We start from the raw sequence: 18103 nt of genomic DNA, 5'->3' as shown, positions 1-18103 counted from the left end.
ACTTGGAGAAAATTTTAATGCTATGAGCTGATGTTTCCTGGAAGATACTTAGGGAAAGTTTAGTGTCCATATTTTAGTATTCTTACATAAATACTTGTTCTTATGTTGTTTGATTTGTTAAGTTCTTCTAATACTTAGCTATAATGATTGTATTTGAATGGGAAATATGTATAATATTAAGTTTTTACATGAAATGTGTATAAAAAATATTCAAAAACACTCTAGTATTGCAGAAAAATAATGAGGTTATGTTCTGGGACAGCAAATTTAAATTACATATCCAACTGGAGAATATTCTTGGATAAATGATATTGATTCTTTTTCTATATATATTGTAGATACTGAAATGTATAACAATTTCAGATTGAATAAATTTGAAATTTATATTAAGAACTTTTTACCAGAAGGATTCTTGTGTGTAAAACATTCATGAGTACCAGAGTTTAAACTCTATTTATGCAAGTGGTGAAAAAATGCCTCTTTTTTGGTTATTCCCATCCTTTTCTCCTCTATCCTTGTGGTAGGGATACCATCGTATCAGCATTGTATGAAAACTGGAAAATTTGGAGTTTCCATTTCCTTCCCTGGCACCTCCCTTACTCCTGCCACCACCCATAAAAATATTAGTTTTCTGGGACAAAACTTATAAAAATCTTTTTGCTATTGTAAATTATACTATATTTCAACAGGTTTTTTTTTAGGGTTTCAGCTTAAACTTATATTTGGTTTTTAGTGCAGTTAAATTATTCCTCATAAATTGTTCTCTTGGATAAGATATTTACTCCCACGATTTTGTCCTCAATATTAGCTTGATTGAATGCAGCTGAGGTGGATCATTGATGAAAGGATAGAGAGAAGGAAAAATTATTACTTTGGGGATGATCCGATTGGATTTAGGGAAGGGAGAAGTACATGTCATGCAAAATGAGTAATGATGTCACTGATAGATAATATATAATAACAGTCAGGGTGCATTTTTTGATTTTGAAAACAATGTATATAGTGAATTGAATAGAATCAATGAATATATTACAGAAGATAAGAGTAGATTGAAGGGATAGGCGACTTATCTACAACCTATACATGTCTCAGAATTCTCAGATGAATTTGGAGGATGGAGAGATAAGATGGGTAGCGTTAGTAGGAGGTGTAAGGCAGGGTTGTCCATTATCACTGGTGTTGTTCCAGGTATGTAGGGGCATTGGTAAAAGGGGAATGGAAATAGCAATGAAAGTGGGTGGGGAATTAATAAAATCATTTACATTTACATACATTCAAGCTGTATGCAACCAATTAGGCAGAGTAACAATAATTGATGAGTGCACTATAAAATCTGTGACAGTAATAAAATGAGCATCAACATAAGTAAAACAAAGGTTATGAGAATTTTTATAGCAAGGAAAGCTAATTTAAATGTTAATATTGGAGGGCAAAGAGCAGGTGAAATAGTTTATGTAATATGGACCAGGATTGTCACAGTAGTAGGATATAAGAAGAATTGCATTAGGAAAAGAAGCTTTAGCAATGAGATAATTGGTAACGGGGAAATTAAGTAAATAGATTAAGAAAAGATGAACAAAATTCGGCATAGAACATGGTTCATATGGTTTGGTAAGTTAGTTGTTGAAGCAAATGATAGGCATAAATTATAAGCTTCTAGGATGTGGTTCTGGAGAAGGATGGAGGGATGAAATCGATACAAGAGAAAACCAAGAAGTACTAGGCATTATGGGGAGGAGAGAGGGCTTTTGGGAGATATCTAAGAGAGAAGTTAAAGCACCGAGTTTTGTTGGTGGATGGAATGCTGAAGACAGACTGAACGGTAGGGGGTGGAAGAAAATAAGCATGCAGGATGAAATGACATTGGAAATAAAGGAGAGCTTATTGCATCTTGGAATGAAGGGAGGTAGAAAGTGTGTAATTGAAGGAAGATTTATTGTAGTCTTTGAAGTCTTGCCTTATTATGCAGGGCTTAGAAATGTAGCATTAGTAATTATATTTCCATCTAATATTACCTTCAAAAGTATAATTTCTTTAATGAATTAAAGTTATGCATTGACATTAAAAAAAACCTTGTTGAAATATATGTTCCCAAATTAAAAAACCAGTAATTACCTGGGTTTATGAGAGGGGTTACATAAAGTTTTCGTAAAACATTTTGCTGCCAAACCATCTACTTGCTTGTTAAATCTAGGCCTGAGATTATCTATATTAATAATACATTATTTTTAATGGCCAGCCGCATATCTTCATAAAACGACCATTTTTGATAAAATTTAATCGTATCTCCCAGCTCGTAGACCTGGCCATCAAAATACCTGAATAAAGAATTGGTATCTTCATTATCCGATCTTTATAACATTACAACCAAATCCCGGAGATAAAATGCTTCAACTAATGCGGTTATTTGAATATGTATTCTCGTACGTCTAGGCCAAGTTCATTGCAAGAATCTTCAAAGCTTGTCACCGGGACTGTACCACTTAAGTACACAAACTTTCTGTGAACTTAACTCCACCAAGTACAGTAAAGATGTTAACCAATTCGAGTAATTCAAATTATTTTGAGTGTGTTTTGTTTAGACAACATCCGGGGTACGTACACAAGGTTCAATTTTGGAGACGTCCGATTCAACTCGGGAAGTTAGGTAAATATGCCTTTTATTTGTAGTTTAAAGTGTAATATTGCTATTTAAGATGTGAAGTTCGAGTCAATAGACTGCCGTATACTATTATTTGTGTTTTGCTCTTATTTAGTTGAAAATTCAACTGATGTGACAAATTTCTTTTGATGCCATCAAGAGCAAGGCAGTTTTGAAGTCGAATGAGGAAATTACTCTCTGACTGAGACGGAAACCCATTTCGTCACTTTAATGGTTATAGAATATTTTCACGTTACTTCAGTTACATCACTCTGTTTTGCTCTTTCGGGAAACTTGCCCACTTCCCCGTGACAAGAAGAGTTGAGTTTCGGATTAGAAATTTCCTTTGGATTGCTAGAAATGATAACTACGTACGAAAGAAGGTAAGTCATACAATTAATTTATATATATATATATATATATATATATATATATATATATATATATATATATATATATATATATATATTTATAATATTATCACGTTTATTATGGGTATTTCCATGCCTTTTCGTTTTACATCGGTTGTGAAGGATAGTGAGCCAGCGGAATAGCCCAAAGCATAAGTTATAGACGAGGCCGAGCGATGTACGAGGTTAGGCTGAGAACTAATTCACACATTCTTGTAGACCACAAACGAAATAACCTTCAGGAGCACTCCTGGTGGCATGTGGCAGTAACATTCCCCTCAACACGCTTGCGCAGGTTTGAGGTCGTTACATTTATCCAATGTACTTTGAGAAGCGGAAGTATGGAGATGTGTTCTTGTGCTACGCCAACGCGAGTTTAACAGCGTGCTGTTATCGAATTTTGAACTGCTGAAAAGGTGACTCCTGAGATTCATCGTCGTTTAAAGGCTGTTTATGGTGACGATGCTGTTGATAGGTCTACTGTAAATCATTGGGTAGTAAAATTTCGTGGTTTCGAGCTTGGAAAAGATTGTTTATGAGACACGTAGCGGGCTTCCCATCACTGCCACTGACGATAAACATCGTAAAATCGTCTAAGATTTGTTTCAAAATGACCAGCTAGTCACTTAAATGCGTATCGCAAACCATATTGGAATATCCAAGGAAGAAGTTTGTCGCGTTAAAGGAAGCCGGGCGCCAATAATCTTGCAAAATGACAACGCTCGTCCACACACCTCGCGCGCAACTGGAGAGGCTCTGCGAAACCTGAAATTTGAACCGATTCCTCTCCCTCCTTATTCCCCGATCTTGCGCCTTGCGATTTTTGTTTTTTCCTCAACTCAAGAGACACCTCAAGGGCAATCCTTACACCACGGACGATGTGGTGAAGGCAGCTGTCAAGTCCTGGGTTCGAGAAAATTCGCGTTGACATAACACTGGAACACGTTTCCATACTTCCGCTTCTCAAAATACAATCGATGAATGTGACGATCTCAAACGTGCGGATGTGTGTTGAGGGGGAATGCTACTTCCACATGCCACCAGGAATGCTTCTGAAGGTCATTTTGTTTGTGGTCTACAAGTAGGTGTGCATTAGTTTTCAGCCTACCCTCGTACAATATTCTGACATGAAAGTTCTTTAATTCAAGACTCAATGCAAAAGGTTTATTCGATTTCATAAATGCATTTTTTTTAATTGTTTAATTTCTTCCGCGCTTTTCTTGTCCCCGTCGAGGTTTGACGGCTAAAGTGAGAATTGAAAAAGTAGTAGTAGTAGTTTTGAGGGGAGGCGACCGACAGCTAAGGTCATTTGCGCCATAGGGGAAGGACAGGAAAGGATGAAGGGTGGAGAGAAACCCGGCGTCGGCATTAGCCTACTCTTTACGAAAGACGTCAAGGGGTCTGCAGCTTAACGTCCCATGCGACGGACAGCGTACTCGCTCAAAGTGCCCTCCTAAAAGCACCTCAAGTAGGGATCGAGATAACACTCGAAAAGTATTCAACACCGCCGGGATTTGAACCCACGCCCTCTGGGTGGGAAGCCAGTACGTTAGCCCCCGCACCATCTCGATTCCCGATAATTGAAAAATGAGAAATGAGAGACAAATTTTATTCCACACGTGTCCTCAAAGCAATAAAGTTGTCACAACAGTGGCTTATCTAGACAGCGTTCAAGGGGTTGAGTGTAACCCTTGCTTTCTACCTCTGGCATCGATGTCAAATTTGTAATGAATATAGTATGCCTAGTTGTTATGTGGCCTATGCATGCAGTAGCGAAACTTATCAAACAAGTATGGTATGCAGGTGCCTTAATACCCCTGGGTAAAAAGTTTGCTTTTCTGTTTAGATCACTGAGGAACGTGCCTGGGAGGTACTAGGGAAGCAACTGCTTCTCTTGCGCTAGGTCAGTATACAGATCAAGAATAATTATACCTAGCCAAGACGATGTGTTAAACATAAGTGCATTGTCGTGCATCGTGTTTTATGAGATAGTTACTGTAGTAGGATCGACATTTAACTGTAATGTGCCTAGCAATGTTCCTTTCGTAAATTTCATCATCGAATTTTGTTCAGTTTATTTCACAAATATAAAAAAAAGTAGGGTGAATAAATGAAATTATTAAAAAAGTGTTAATAATACCAAGGAACAGGGTTAAATGCATAATTTACGATTTTAAGGATCGATTATTTAAAAAAAAAATACTATCATCACCGATTCATTTGGGAAGTGCAGTGTACAAATATCAGCGTTGCATCTATAGCTAATTTAGGACTGATGATATGTCCTACGAGTTTGTTAAAATATAATTTAAAAACTAAATGGTTTAAAAACTTGGCTAAAAATGAATAATTCATGGTTCAGCAACCGTCGGTCAGAAGGGTACAATTGGGGAGACCAGACACCTCCAGACTCAGTAAAAGTCGGCTCACTGCATACGGGTACTTTTTGTGTTACCTTGTTTTAGAAATGTACAGGGAAAAAATTGGCTTTTTTACATAGAAAAGTAGTAAGCAAAGAAAGAACTAAGTGAAGAATGCAAGAAAGAAGAGAACATCGCTCTTTCGTGTTAACTTATGAGCCTCACGACAAAGAAGTTAGTCTGTATATCTGTCGATGGCCCTTGGAAATTGCCGGTGATGTGTTTTTTGAACCTATGTATTCTTTGATTAGGATTCCACCGGGTATTTTTCGTTGGCGACGACTAAGGGACACGGATTTAATTTAGCTCATACGTATTTTCTGTAGCAGAAGAGCTCCTTTGAGATATCAGTTACAGCTCTTTAATATTCTTCCCGAAGCAAGTAAAACTCATCGAGGTGCAATAGAGTGAACGTAAGGGTGGGACGTTATCACCAGAAGAAGCCAACGGTCTTTCATGAAATGGCGAATTCGAACGGTTGTATATTGACATTTCTTCAGCAGTGAAATGCTTCATAAAAGTTTTCGCACAGTGGCCGATTTCTCTGCTATTTCGCATCCGCCGCCGCATTAAAAAAATGGTTGTTCGCCTATGGAATGTAACAATGACGGGGTTGAGTGAATAGAAGTTACTGAATGAGTTACCACTAAAATTATATTATTGAATAATTTCTTAGTACACTAAATTTTCCTGAGTCGTGGAGGGAATTTTAAATTAACTCATTCTGGGATAGATGAAGTTTTCAGAGAAAATCCTTTCAAATTAACCTTTGGATATTCATCCAAGTACCTATAGTTTTTTTTAAACATCAGGAAGTCTATTGCATGCCGAAGTTATACGACCATTTGCTGTGAATCTACTTATTTGAGGACGGAGTCGGGTTCTTGCTTCATTGTTATGAATGTTAAAATTAAAATTTAACTTTTTTGTTTGTTTTTTTATTTCGATCGGATTATATGCACTTAAAACGATAGAATAATTATTTTCAGAGATGAAACGAAATGATGGTACGTTGTCGGCAGAATATTTAATGGTGCACTAATTACCCGTATTTTTTAATTTGAAATAAATGCAGCGTATTTATAACGATAATATCGACGAAAACGAAGTACTTGCATTTCACGGTTCATTAAAAGGCTAAATTGGATTGGATTTTTATTGCGTCTGTTGCCCAATTTGTACATATTGGATGTGTGCTCTAATCATAGGGTAGCTGCTTGTCTTTTTTGTGAACAAATTCTCCCCGGTTTCACTATCAACGAGCGCAAATTAGCCACGAAGTAGCTCTAGCAGCGCATTTCATTGTAAAGATAGTGAACTCGGCATCGCGTACGAGTACAGAGTATTTAAGAAGAGCTGTGGTGTAGTGTTTATCGTCACATCTTGAGCGTTGGTTCATTATACGGTTACCAGCCCTTCTTCAGATAAAGCCATTTCATCTTACTGTTAGATCAGAAGTGACCCTCATATTTTATGTTGCCGTAGGAAAGGCTGCAGGTAAAACTAGTGTACGTTACTCATGAGTTTATAGCGTGAGCAATCCCTCCTGGGATCGAAAACGTTTTAACAATCTGGGACAATATTTGCTTGCGAACATTTTGTTTTCTCCTGGCCATTGAACGAGAGTAACCATGCTGTAGCGTTTCCGCGGGCGTCGCATGTACTCGTATGGCTCGGATGGACTTGCTTTAGTTATCCCTTCCGAATTATTCATCAAAATTTAAAAACTGATCCTTCGATTTGTCCTAGAATCATCTACATGTTTCTTTTGAAGTACACAATTGTTGCTAATCAGGGTAAGTTGGAAAAAATGACGAGTGTCTCTAATGGTCTTCTAGATATATATCCCGCGTACAGTTGCCACTGTTACCACGATGATGCCCTGTCGATTATCTCCCAAGCACTTAACATTTTTGACGTACTCCGATATTACGTGATTGGCACAAAAACGCATTGGAGGATGCGTTTACAACAATTTACATTTTTCATAAAACATCAAGATAAAGTATTTAAGCCATGAAATTTATTGTCTATTACAGTATTACATTACGGCTTTAGTCATTGAAACACTTAAAATTTAATAAGACACAGGAGTAGGCACTTACTTTTCAATGAATATCGGTCTGTTACAGTGGTGATGGCAATCATTAATATTTACGATTTACTCATATATACTATCTTTTTGCTTTTAATTACCGTTATTTTTAATAGAAACTGTCAAAGTAGAATGTGACCGACTTATATTTGGCGACGTATTTCGCTTAGCCTACTGAATTATTTCGGCTAACCTATTTCGCTTGGTGCTCAGCACTCGTCACGGAAGAGTTATCTCCATGCGAATTCAATGCGTCAACTTTAAAATGCATAGTAATTGGTAATTTAATATTTTCTCTTCCAGTTCTGCCGAAAATTGCCAACGAATGGCATCCCGACGATCGCTGACATACTTGTAGGTATATTCTTATCATCATTTTCTATAGTGTCCTTCCTACATGCATAGAAGCTTAGTTTTCGAAATCAGATATCATACCTTGTCACGATCAACCCTCTAACGAGATACTAGGCATGCCTAGAATGTTTCGTTTAATATTTGTATCACGTTTACAAAAGCAATCATACCTGCTGAACGAGGAAATTGCACCGACAAGGTTACGTCAAGATTGGAACTGAGAAGGCCTTCCTCGTCGCTGTGTTTCTGATTAACCTTCTGAGTGCGTTAAAGCAATAAAAGATTGTTATATATGGGAGTAGTTCATATGAAAACTCTTTCTCCTTGCTCTTAATTTTGTTCGACTTGCCGCGGATTAGCCATCGTGGAGATTAGTGCGTAACAAATTAAGATGACTGCTACCAGTTTAGAGCAGAGGTTTGCTAATCATCAACTGGCTTATGCAATGATAAGGGCTTGTGTGTTTTTGTCGGAGTGTTATTAGGCGCCGAAAATTATGACTATTTTCTAATATTATTTCTTTGGGAGGTTTTTGATGGCCAATGATAGTGACGGGGAGTTGGATGAGGGATGTATGAGGATTGAATAGGGAAATGCTATCGATCGCTCTTTGTGGAATCCATTGGCTTTTGGCGCCTGTAGACCTAGCTGCTGTGGTAGCACTTCCGCTGTGTCCGAGTGGTACGATATAATGGGTGGTCACCGGGATAGGGATGTAATATGGTGTAGGGTAAGGATAAGTTGTGAGGAACGAGAGGTATTTAAGAAAGGTCCAGAGTATGTGAATGGGGAAGGAGAGAGAAAAAGAGCCAAAAATGCAACGCCGTTTCGATTGTAAGGCTCTTATCATCTTCAGACAAAGAATTATTACAGAATGTGCTCACGACAGATCGTGGGAAAGTAAGGAGGAATGAGAAAAAGGTGGAGGCTGAAGAGGGGACGAGGGGAGTAAATGGGTAGAATTGGTGAAGATAATTGGAAGAAGGGGAGGCAATGGAGCCCAGGTCTGAATTTTAACTATTGTACTCGCCCTTAACTCATCTGTTTCCTCGCCTCCCCAGCTTCATTATCAGTGAAAATCAAAAAATCTTCCAAGAAATAATATTCCTACTTGGCCCAAATTATAGATTCTTTGAAGAATTTTAGAATTTAACAATATTAGATTAGTTGGTCGCAAGTTTGGGATAATTTAAATTTTTTTAAAAATGTGATTATACATCATATTTGCTATAATGAGCAGTATATTGCACATTTGAGATCAAAATTTTTGATTAGATCTTATTTATGAGACATACCTTTGCTTTCTCAATTGAGGGTCAGTACAGACTGCGGACGAGTGGTGCAAGCATGTCAGAAATCAGAAATTTTCTCCGAGCTGGTTTGCTTGGTTGCTAAAGGAGCCAAAATATGTCCCTGGTTCTTTTAAGAGGTTGAAACTCGAAACAGTGACAAATTATATGGCAGGCCATTGTGTAATACCCCATAAATGATAAATTCAAGTGATTCTAAGTATTTTTTTCCGCGCTACTCAGCACGTTGATTGACCAATATATTATTTTAGGTAATCGACAGGTTAAGGTATTTGCATCGTTTATTGAGAACATCAAGAACATTTTACTGAAAAATCGGGTACATCCGTCTTCATGTAACGAATTACCGTAAATGGCAATCGTTCCTAAACATTGGGCGGTTCCTATGCCCAGCTGGTCACAAAACCCTTACTGATACAACCCTGTTGAATGATTCATTGGGCTTCCATCCTAATTAAATCTATTCCTGTTTTTCAAGTTGATTTGTTCATGCGTGGCTCAAATTAGTAGTCTGAACCTGCACTATGCATGCAAAATCTCATTATGAATATATACCTATTTAAATAATACTTTTTTGTTATTTTAAGGTAGATTTTGGATGGACACAACCACCAAATACCCAACGTCCTTTTCTACAACATGCCCCTCTTCATCTCCGTTTATTTCCTTCCTCCCTTCATCCCGCCCAACATTCCTATCCTATCACTGCCCTTTCCTCGCTTGTCTAACATTCTCCCTTTTATAACAGTCTTAAACATCCCGCTACCGATCAATCCCACTACCATCATCCATTTTTCCTGCCTCCTTATGATTTCTCCCAACGATCCAATCTCCTCGCCCACCACACTTCCTCATTTGTTTTCCGTTCGGTCCATTTCACCTTCTCCATCCTTCTCCGCCCCACAATTCAAAAGCCTTCAATCTACGTCTATCATCCTGTTTCAGTGACCATGTTTCCGCGCCGTACATACTATAACTGCGCTCAATAACAAATTTTGATGGGCTTTTTCTTAACATCACTACTCAGCGTCTCAGTCATCAGTTCCCTCCTTGTGAGCCTCTTTGCTTAGTGCAATTCTCCTTACGTCCCCACTACTTTGACCATTTTGGTCCAAAACATTTCCGAGATACGTAAACTATTCCGCCTGCTTTAGTTTTTGTCGTCCTAGTTTAATGTTAAGAATAGTTGTTCTCATTCTGGAAAATCGCATGACCTTTGTTTTATGTATATAGATTCTCATCCCATATCTATCGCACTGAATTTCCAATTCACTCAGCAATTCTTGCAACCCCTCGGCTGACTGACAAAATAGAGCTTGGTCATCAGCAAACCAAACTTAAATTACGAATTTTCTTCCAACTTTCATTCCTACCTCTAGTTATTCCCATGTCTTTTTAATCATTTCATCTACATACACGTTGAGCGGCACTGATGGCAATGGACAACCCTACCTTACACCTCCTCCTAACACTGCCAATCCGGACTCTCCGTCCTCTACTCGCACCTGAGCAGTCTGAGACATGTACAAGTTGCGGATTAACCTCCTGTCCCTCCAATCTATTCCCATTTTCTCTAAAATATTCATTTGGTTTTCCCCTATTCACTTAACCAAACGATTTTTCGAAATCTACGAAACAGGCAAAATGTTCTGATTTTATTATGTGCTCATCTCTATTAGTGATCTCATTCCTGCAATGGTATCACGCGTGCTTTTCCCTTCCTGAATCTAAACTGATCATCCCCTTAGTAATCATTTACCCTGCTCTACATTCTCTTGTTGATGATACATAAAACCACTTTAGCTGCGTGCGAAATCAAACTTATTGTTCTGTAGTTCGCAAATGAAGTAGCCTTTATTTTTTTGGAATAGAAACTAACACTGATATGATCAAGTCTTCTGGCCAAATTTCTCTCTCATAAATGCTACGAATTAGTCCATAAAAACTCTTCCTTTTACATTTTTCTGTTTTACTTTTAAATAGCTCCGTAGGAAAGTTGTCTACCCCCAAGGCCTTAATTCATTTCATATACCTTAATTCTTCATAACCTTCTTTCTCTTTGTCGAATAAGCCTGGACCTAAGCTATCTTCTTCACCTCTCTTAGTCGTCTATCTACGTTATATTCTCTTTCTATGCCTTACCTTTCTGGCGTAAGTTCTTTACCGTACAGTTCTCCTCCTTCCATCTCTCTTGGATCTTTTCTGGTTCAACTAGTATTTTCCCCGACTTATCCAATTCAATCCATTCGAATTCAATTGAGGTTCCTGTCGCTTCCTAAAGAATGGTCATCGCTACGTCCTACTGCCTCAGTCCCGTTCTTGTTAGTAAAATGGAGAAGTCTCAGCAGTCTTCCATATTTCAGTTCTTTAGTTCAGTGGGTAGTCGTCTTATCTGCGGAGTAGCTGGAAGGAAGCAGAGCAGTTATGACTTCAGTCTCTGTCGTTATTTCGGTGAATGAATTTACTCTCTTTTCGTCAAGATTTGCGAAGCCTCTAGTTTTTTGAAGCTCATTTAATGCTACCTCAAAGTAAAATATTGCTTGGATGTTGATTTTTCTGTGATGCGTTGGACGAACGTAAAATGCTTTTATTGTAAACCTCTTTCTGTTTTAACATGGTATAGAGACGATGCACCATTTAACATATTGCGATGAACACATATTTATGGATTTTCGTTTTCATCATTGTAGATATTCATCGTGCTTCATGACATTTGAAGAGGTGAACCAGTGGGATTTGATCTTGAGGAGTTGCAGCTGCTGGTGAAAATCACCTGCGAAATGACGACCGGGAATAAATTTGTTCCAGCCCACGGATCCGTAAGTTACTTCCTTTTACATATTAAGTGATAGTGCTTATAGAAATTGGAGTGTTACTTCTTATTTCATATATCATCATCAACGGCAATCAGCGCTGGGAATGGTTGTACATATGATTATCGTCAATTTTATTTTTGTTCCCGGCTCAACATTGTGGAAGTTCATGTTAATTAAATGAAGTACACAATGAAGTGAAACTTAATGAAGAACACAACAGTGGAAAGATTGTGTTCTTCATTTAATGTCAATTTTATTCTTTTTTAAGCTCTTCATTCTCAAATCTGCCTATGAGGCCTGACTCTTACGTTTCTCTCATCCAGGGCCTTCTTCTTTACGTTCCTCTCCATATATCGTATGCTGATATCACCGTCAGAGAACTCGCGTGCTTTAAATCATGGCTGTTAATTTTATACATTTCATTACTAGACTTCTTTTTATTCTGCTCCTCTCAAAATTTCTTTGATCACTATTCTATCATTTTATTCTCATTTTATTCCTGTGGCACAACATTTCCAATGGTTCCAATTTTACATCTGCTGTCAGCTTTTATGCCATGCGTTCTCAAATGAATACGCGATTGGAGTTCGGGCTGAGCAAACTAATTTTCGCTACTCAAACTTCTGTCCAACTCAGAAGTTACAATTGTTTACTGTTTTTAACAGCCTAAATGTTTAATAGTAAATGTAAACAGACTCAATATTTAATGGTATCCTAATCTCCTGAATTTTCATTATTAAAAAATATCCATATTTGACATGCTTGTACGTATTGCTTCCACGCGTCGATTTTTATGTGTGACAGGTCAAAATATATTCCGGTGGGACTCGAAGGACATTGAATATTGTGGTCATGTATAATATAGGCCTCCAAGAAAAGGGGGAGAAAATAATTCAGCTGGTCAATTAAATGCATTTCCCGATATTATTAGTGTGTCCACGCCGTCATTATTTTACGTTGACAGAAAATATTTTATGATGCAATGAGTCCGTATATTCTTTAGGCTCATTAGTAGTGCATACATTCAACTCAATAACGTTGCCGCAAGGAAGCGAAATTGCTGGTAAATCCATTTCTCTCACTGTGTTGTGGTAAAATAGCCGCAGGGAGGTGGCTACGCGTCGATCACCACCGTAGTTGATCCCACCACTCGGCCTTTTTACAGTTCTCTACCCAGTTTTCAGACTTCAAAGCCTTTGGAGGCATTTTATAGGGGTACAACTGTAGTTGTAGAGTCAAAGGAATCCTCGCAGTACTTCCAGAGAGTTATCGCTCATGGCTCACTATCTTTCGTGAATGCTTCCGTCAAAACTCTCTGTTAGTCCTTTCATTGTATTAGGGTTTGTACCCGGTACGTACAAACTTTATTATGTTTCATATTTTGTAAGCAAGGAAGAGTTACTATCGATGGGTCCTCGTTTTATAGACCTCATTCGATCGCGGCGTCAGTTAAATAATGCTGAGGAAAATGTATTGATAAAATAGAATTTTATGTTGAATTCAATCCATTTTATCTATTACAATTAACGTGACCTAGTTCTTTTTGCATTGTTAATTCTATAAATTTCGACTCGAAGAACCTTTGCAAAAGGAGATTCCTAGCAATAAAATAACCTAACCTAAGAGCTGCAACATATGTATAAGGTTATACTTCTGGAGCAAATGGCTGAAACTAAACTAGAGAAAATACTGTTTTGTTTCACTTTGTTTCCTTTCTAAATTGGTCATTTCCGTAGATTAGCGTTGTGTGTTACGATATAACTTGATAAAAAGGCGATGTATCTGTTGTTACGAGATATATCGAGACACATTATTTTAGTATTAGTATTTTTAGTACCCTGTAAGCCACCGCTTGGGTGTGTGGCTGGGGATGAATACACATCAAACTAATTTTGACCCGAATATTTTTACCCCTATGGTGGTCGGACAATGTTAATCTGATCCCTTATCGTTCGTGAGAAAAATGACATCTCAACTCTATCTGTTCTACACTTAATCTCTCTAATGTTATTGACATGATCTCGCCTACCGTAGTACGATGGAGTAATAATACATTTTCAACATCATTGATAAAGAGACATCCTTCCAATTTATGCAAGAGATTAAATCTGTAATTAAACTTCGCTCCGTGAGTGATTCCCAACCTAGCTCCTTCTATTTCGGAGTAGTGCATGTACATTTGTATACGCTACAATAGCTTGTCGCTACGCTACTAAGGATACGCTACCGAACCTTGTCGATATAAAAAATATAGGGAAATAGCAATCAGCATAGGGGGATCAAGGGTTGAACTACTGAAATGGGAAACGGACGAAACTTATATTCTCAAAAATGTCCGTATACCTTTAGAAAGTGTTTACGCCATTATATTAATTTCAATCAACAACCGTTTTCAGTTCCTAAAAATCTTATAACGATTAAACAACTGTCATGGGAACAATAAGAATATTTTTTTTGATAATGCCCCCAGAGTAGGACGCGAAGCATTGAGTGAAAAAATAAGTCAGCACACAGAATCCGAAAGGAGGTTTTACTAGCAGTTTTTATTATACAAGTATAAAAAATATACTCAATACAAATCAACATACAGAATCCGAAAGTAGTTTTTATTATAAAAATAAGTCAACTATGTGCGAGTTGTGTCCAGAAAGTAACTTCCGTGTCAGTGTATGTAGTGTAAGAGGTAGTGGAGGGAGCCGAATGGTCGCTGTTTTGACGCACGGAGTAGGTTAGTGCGCCTGAAGCTACAGTGGTTGGAAGGTCGCGGCGCCAGTCGTATTTTTACAGTCGTGATTCAAAATGGACAATGCATTTAAAATCCCCGCCAAATGTGAAGTTTGTTCAGTGATAAGGTTTTTGATGATGAAAAAACTTCAAATCTGCCGACATTCATCGGGAAATTTGTGCTGTGTGCGAACCAAATGTGATGCGTGACGAGTGTCGGGCGTCAGTGTAGTTCTTCGTTTAATAGTGAGCGGACAAATGTCGATGATGATGGGAGAAGTGGCGTCACTCGTTTTTGGTGGACAATGAACTGCACCTGAAAATTTCGTGACGAAAAAGTTCGTGAAATCCGTCGTTTTACGATATCTGAAATATTTAGAAAGTTTTCCACAAATTTTTACGACTCTGTTGCTCATAGAAACACGACTGAAAAGTTAGCCTACTACATGTTTTGTGCTCGTCTCGACGAGAAACTTCAAAGATGCCGTCATCGGTTGGCTGCGATCTCAGGCGGCAGAATTTTATGCTGAAGGAATTTGAGAACTAGTTCAGAGATACGGCAAATGTTTAAATCTGGTCGGCGAATATGTATAAAAATAGTAGAGATATGTAGGTTTGAGATTAAAATAATAAATTCTCTGTATCTATTCCAGTATATTTTGTATAGCATGACGGAGGTTACCTTCTGAACAGCCCTCGTATTAATGTGAAGCCTTAACACTTAGGACTAGATATGTGTTCAATCCTAAAAGAATATTGACAGGAAGATTCTAACAATAGCCAAGGCCTTAGCCGGCATATGAAAAGGAGCTTTCCCACTGCCCTGAAGCAGTTATTATGGGAGGCGACTGGTCACTTACGCCGTAAGGGATAGGTAGGAAAGTCGTAAGAAGAAAGATGTTCAGGTAATAAAAGAAGGGTGGAGAAAGGAACCCGGCGTTGGAATTTGTTTAATCTTAATGAAAGGATCCACAGTGTAGGTCTTTTACGACAGACGGCGCAGTCCACTTGGAGTGCTCTCCACATAGCATTCCAAGATCGAAATACCTCTGGAAAATTTCGCAACCACCAGGATTCGAACTCCACGGGGTGGGAAGCCAGTGCACTAGCCACCGCACCATCGCAATCCCTCCCTCCCCCAGCCCCTAAGTCATGGATTTCAATTGCCTTAGGGACTCAGCCTAAAGCCAAGAGTTGACGAGCTAAGAATCATGCTAGTATCTTCGTTACCAGCCTTCCCACTCTAATTTAGTTAGATGATCTACTCACTATCGACGCCCAAGTATTACCATTTAGATAGAAACATGATACCATTACCATTGTAATCGATGGTGGTATAAACCTTCCATCAATTTCAAGGTGCCTTTGTATCGGTAAAACGGCAAGTAATTGTGAATCCTTTGACGCGCTTCTTTGTATATCCATCAAGAATTCAGTAGGTAATGAAGTTAAATTAGAGACTCGAGGTAGCGGTGAACTTGTTAGGCGTAGCTGCTAGCAATTTGCAAAAAATAATCAGAAACTTAGAAATAAGAGGCTAATCAGCATTTGTTTTCAAAGAAAAAGGTAAGGCATACCTATTGAGTTAAGGGAATTTGAATATGATTGGGAATAAAATAAAGGAACAATTCCAAAATTCAGAAAGAAAACTGTCAATGCAACCATAGTGGGCATGTAAAAGTTATTCTCAAATATCTTGCGTGGTGGGATAGGGAAGTATGTGACATGTGAAGTTAGCACCTTACTAAGAACAATATGGCACAGCAACGCCAGGATTGCATTTATACGATAGAAAATGCTGAACTTAAAGGAGAAATCAAATAATGTTGAATAAGAGAACAAAGATTTCGCTTCTTGAAAAAGACTGCCGCATGTATTAACAGGCAAAGGGCAGTCAAAATATTCTGACGAATGTCCAAATAGTGAAATGAAGGAAAAATGATAGAAGACAGTTAAAGCGAAAATAATATCAATTTATTGAGCTAATTTTTACGTTCCATATACACTAACAATATTATCAATCTAAAATTTTTAAAGCAATCTATCAAAAATTGGATGTGCTTACGAGCAACAACACCATTACAGGTACGAGTAGCAAATTATTCCCGCAAGATAAAAATTGATCCCTTGTCCGGATGAAATACTTGATAAAATACTAAAGATAAACTAGCGAGGACTTAACTTCGTAGAAAGCTTATTAATTTAGTCTGTAACAGAACAATCAGTGCTCAGTAATTAGAAGTTGATGGGATAATTAATAAAAAACCTCCATGGCCCTCAAACCATTTACTAAGTGTTATAAGGGAAGATTCTGGTTATTACTGGCCAAAATTTTGACCTAATTATCTGGTAAAACTTAAATCATATCGATTAAGCAGATTCCGACATGGATTTAGCAAAATTTTACCATAAATAATATTATCTTTTAATTTATGGAATTTTAGGATGGGAGGAAACGAATACTCAAGTGAATTTATTTTCTTTCGATTTTCTGAAAGCCTTCGGCGAGGTACTTATTGGAAGAATGGTATACAGACTTAATTTTGTGATATTGATGGAAGGTGAAGAATACCATATATAAGGTGAAGAATGCCTTATTCTTCCGTAAACAGAAATTAGTAAGTTAATTAGTTAGTTCAGTAATCATACGTGCCACGTGCAAGTGTGACATGACCTCCATTTTCTCTAGTTATCATTTATGACATAAATTTGCCCTGAAACATTAAAAGCAGTTTATTTGGAAACTAAAGGATAGTAGAAAAATGAGGACTTCTCTCACGACTAAACAATTTTGAGAATTAACATAAGAAATTGGAATTGAATGCTGACAAATATACATCGATGAACTTCAATTCCAACTCACTCCATTCAACTTAAATACATCAATGAATGAATTTGGGGTGGCATAAATGGGTAACATAATATGCATAGTTAACGCGGTTATCATTTGTCATTTGGGACGAGAGTCTTTAGGTATTACTCTGAACTTCAACCTATCATGCAGTGGGATCAGCAAAAATAAGCAGATGCGTCTCGCCTGAATGGATCTGAAACTTGGCCCTTGAAGCCAGGGATAAGCTAAAATTGGAGACTTTTATGATGTGAGTGTGGAGGAGAATGAAGAAAATGAAACGACGGAAAGGAAAATGAACTCTTTCTAGGCATGGTTGGTGGAGAGTGCCGCCAGTTGGGAGAAATTTGAAGAAGGTAGCTAAAATAGATTCAGGAGATACTGACTATGAGAGATGCAATGGGGTGCTGAAGATGGTTATAGAGGGGGTATGCAGGGAAAACGAGTTAGAGGAAGGGAAAGAGTGGACATTTTAGATGAAG

Source organism: Hetaerina americana, unplaced genomic scaffold (assembly GCF_022747635.1).
Source record: "Hetaerina americana unplaced genomic scaffold, ioHetAmer1.1.p SCAF_7, whole genome shotgun sequence".
Classification (NCBI taxonomy): Eukaryota; Metazoa; Arthropoda; class Insecta; order Odonata; family Calopterygidae; genus Hetaerina; species Hetaerina americana.
The sequence above is the reverse complement of the archived record's forward strand: the minus strand, read 5'-3'. Positions refer to the sequence as shown.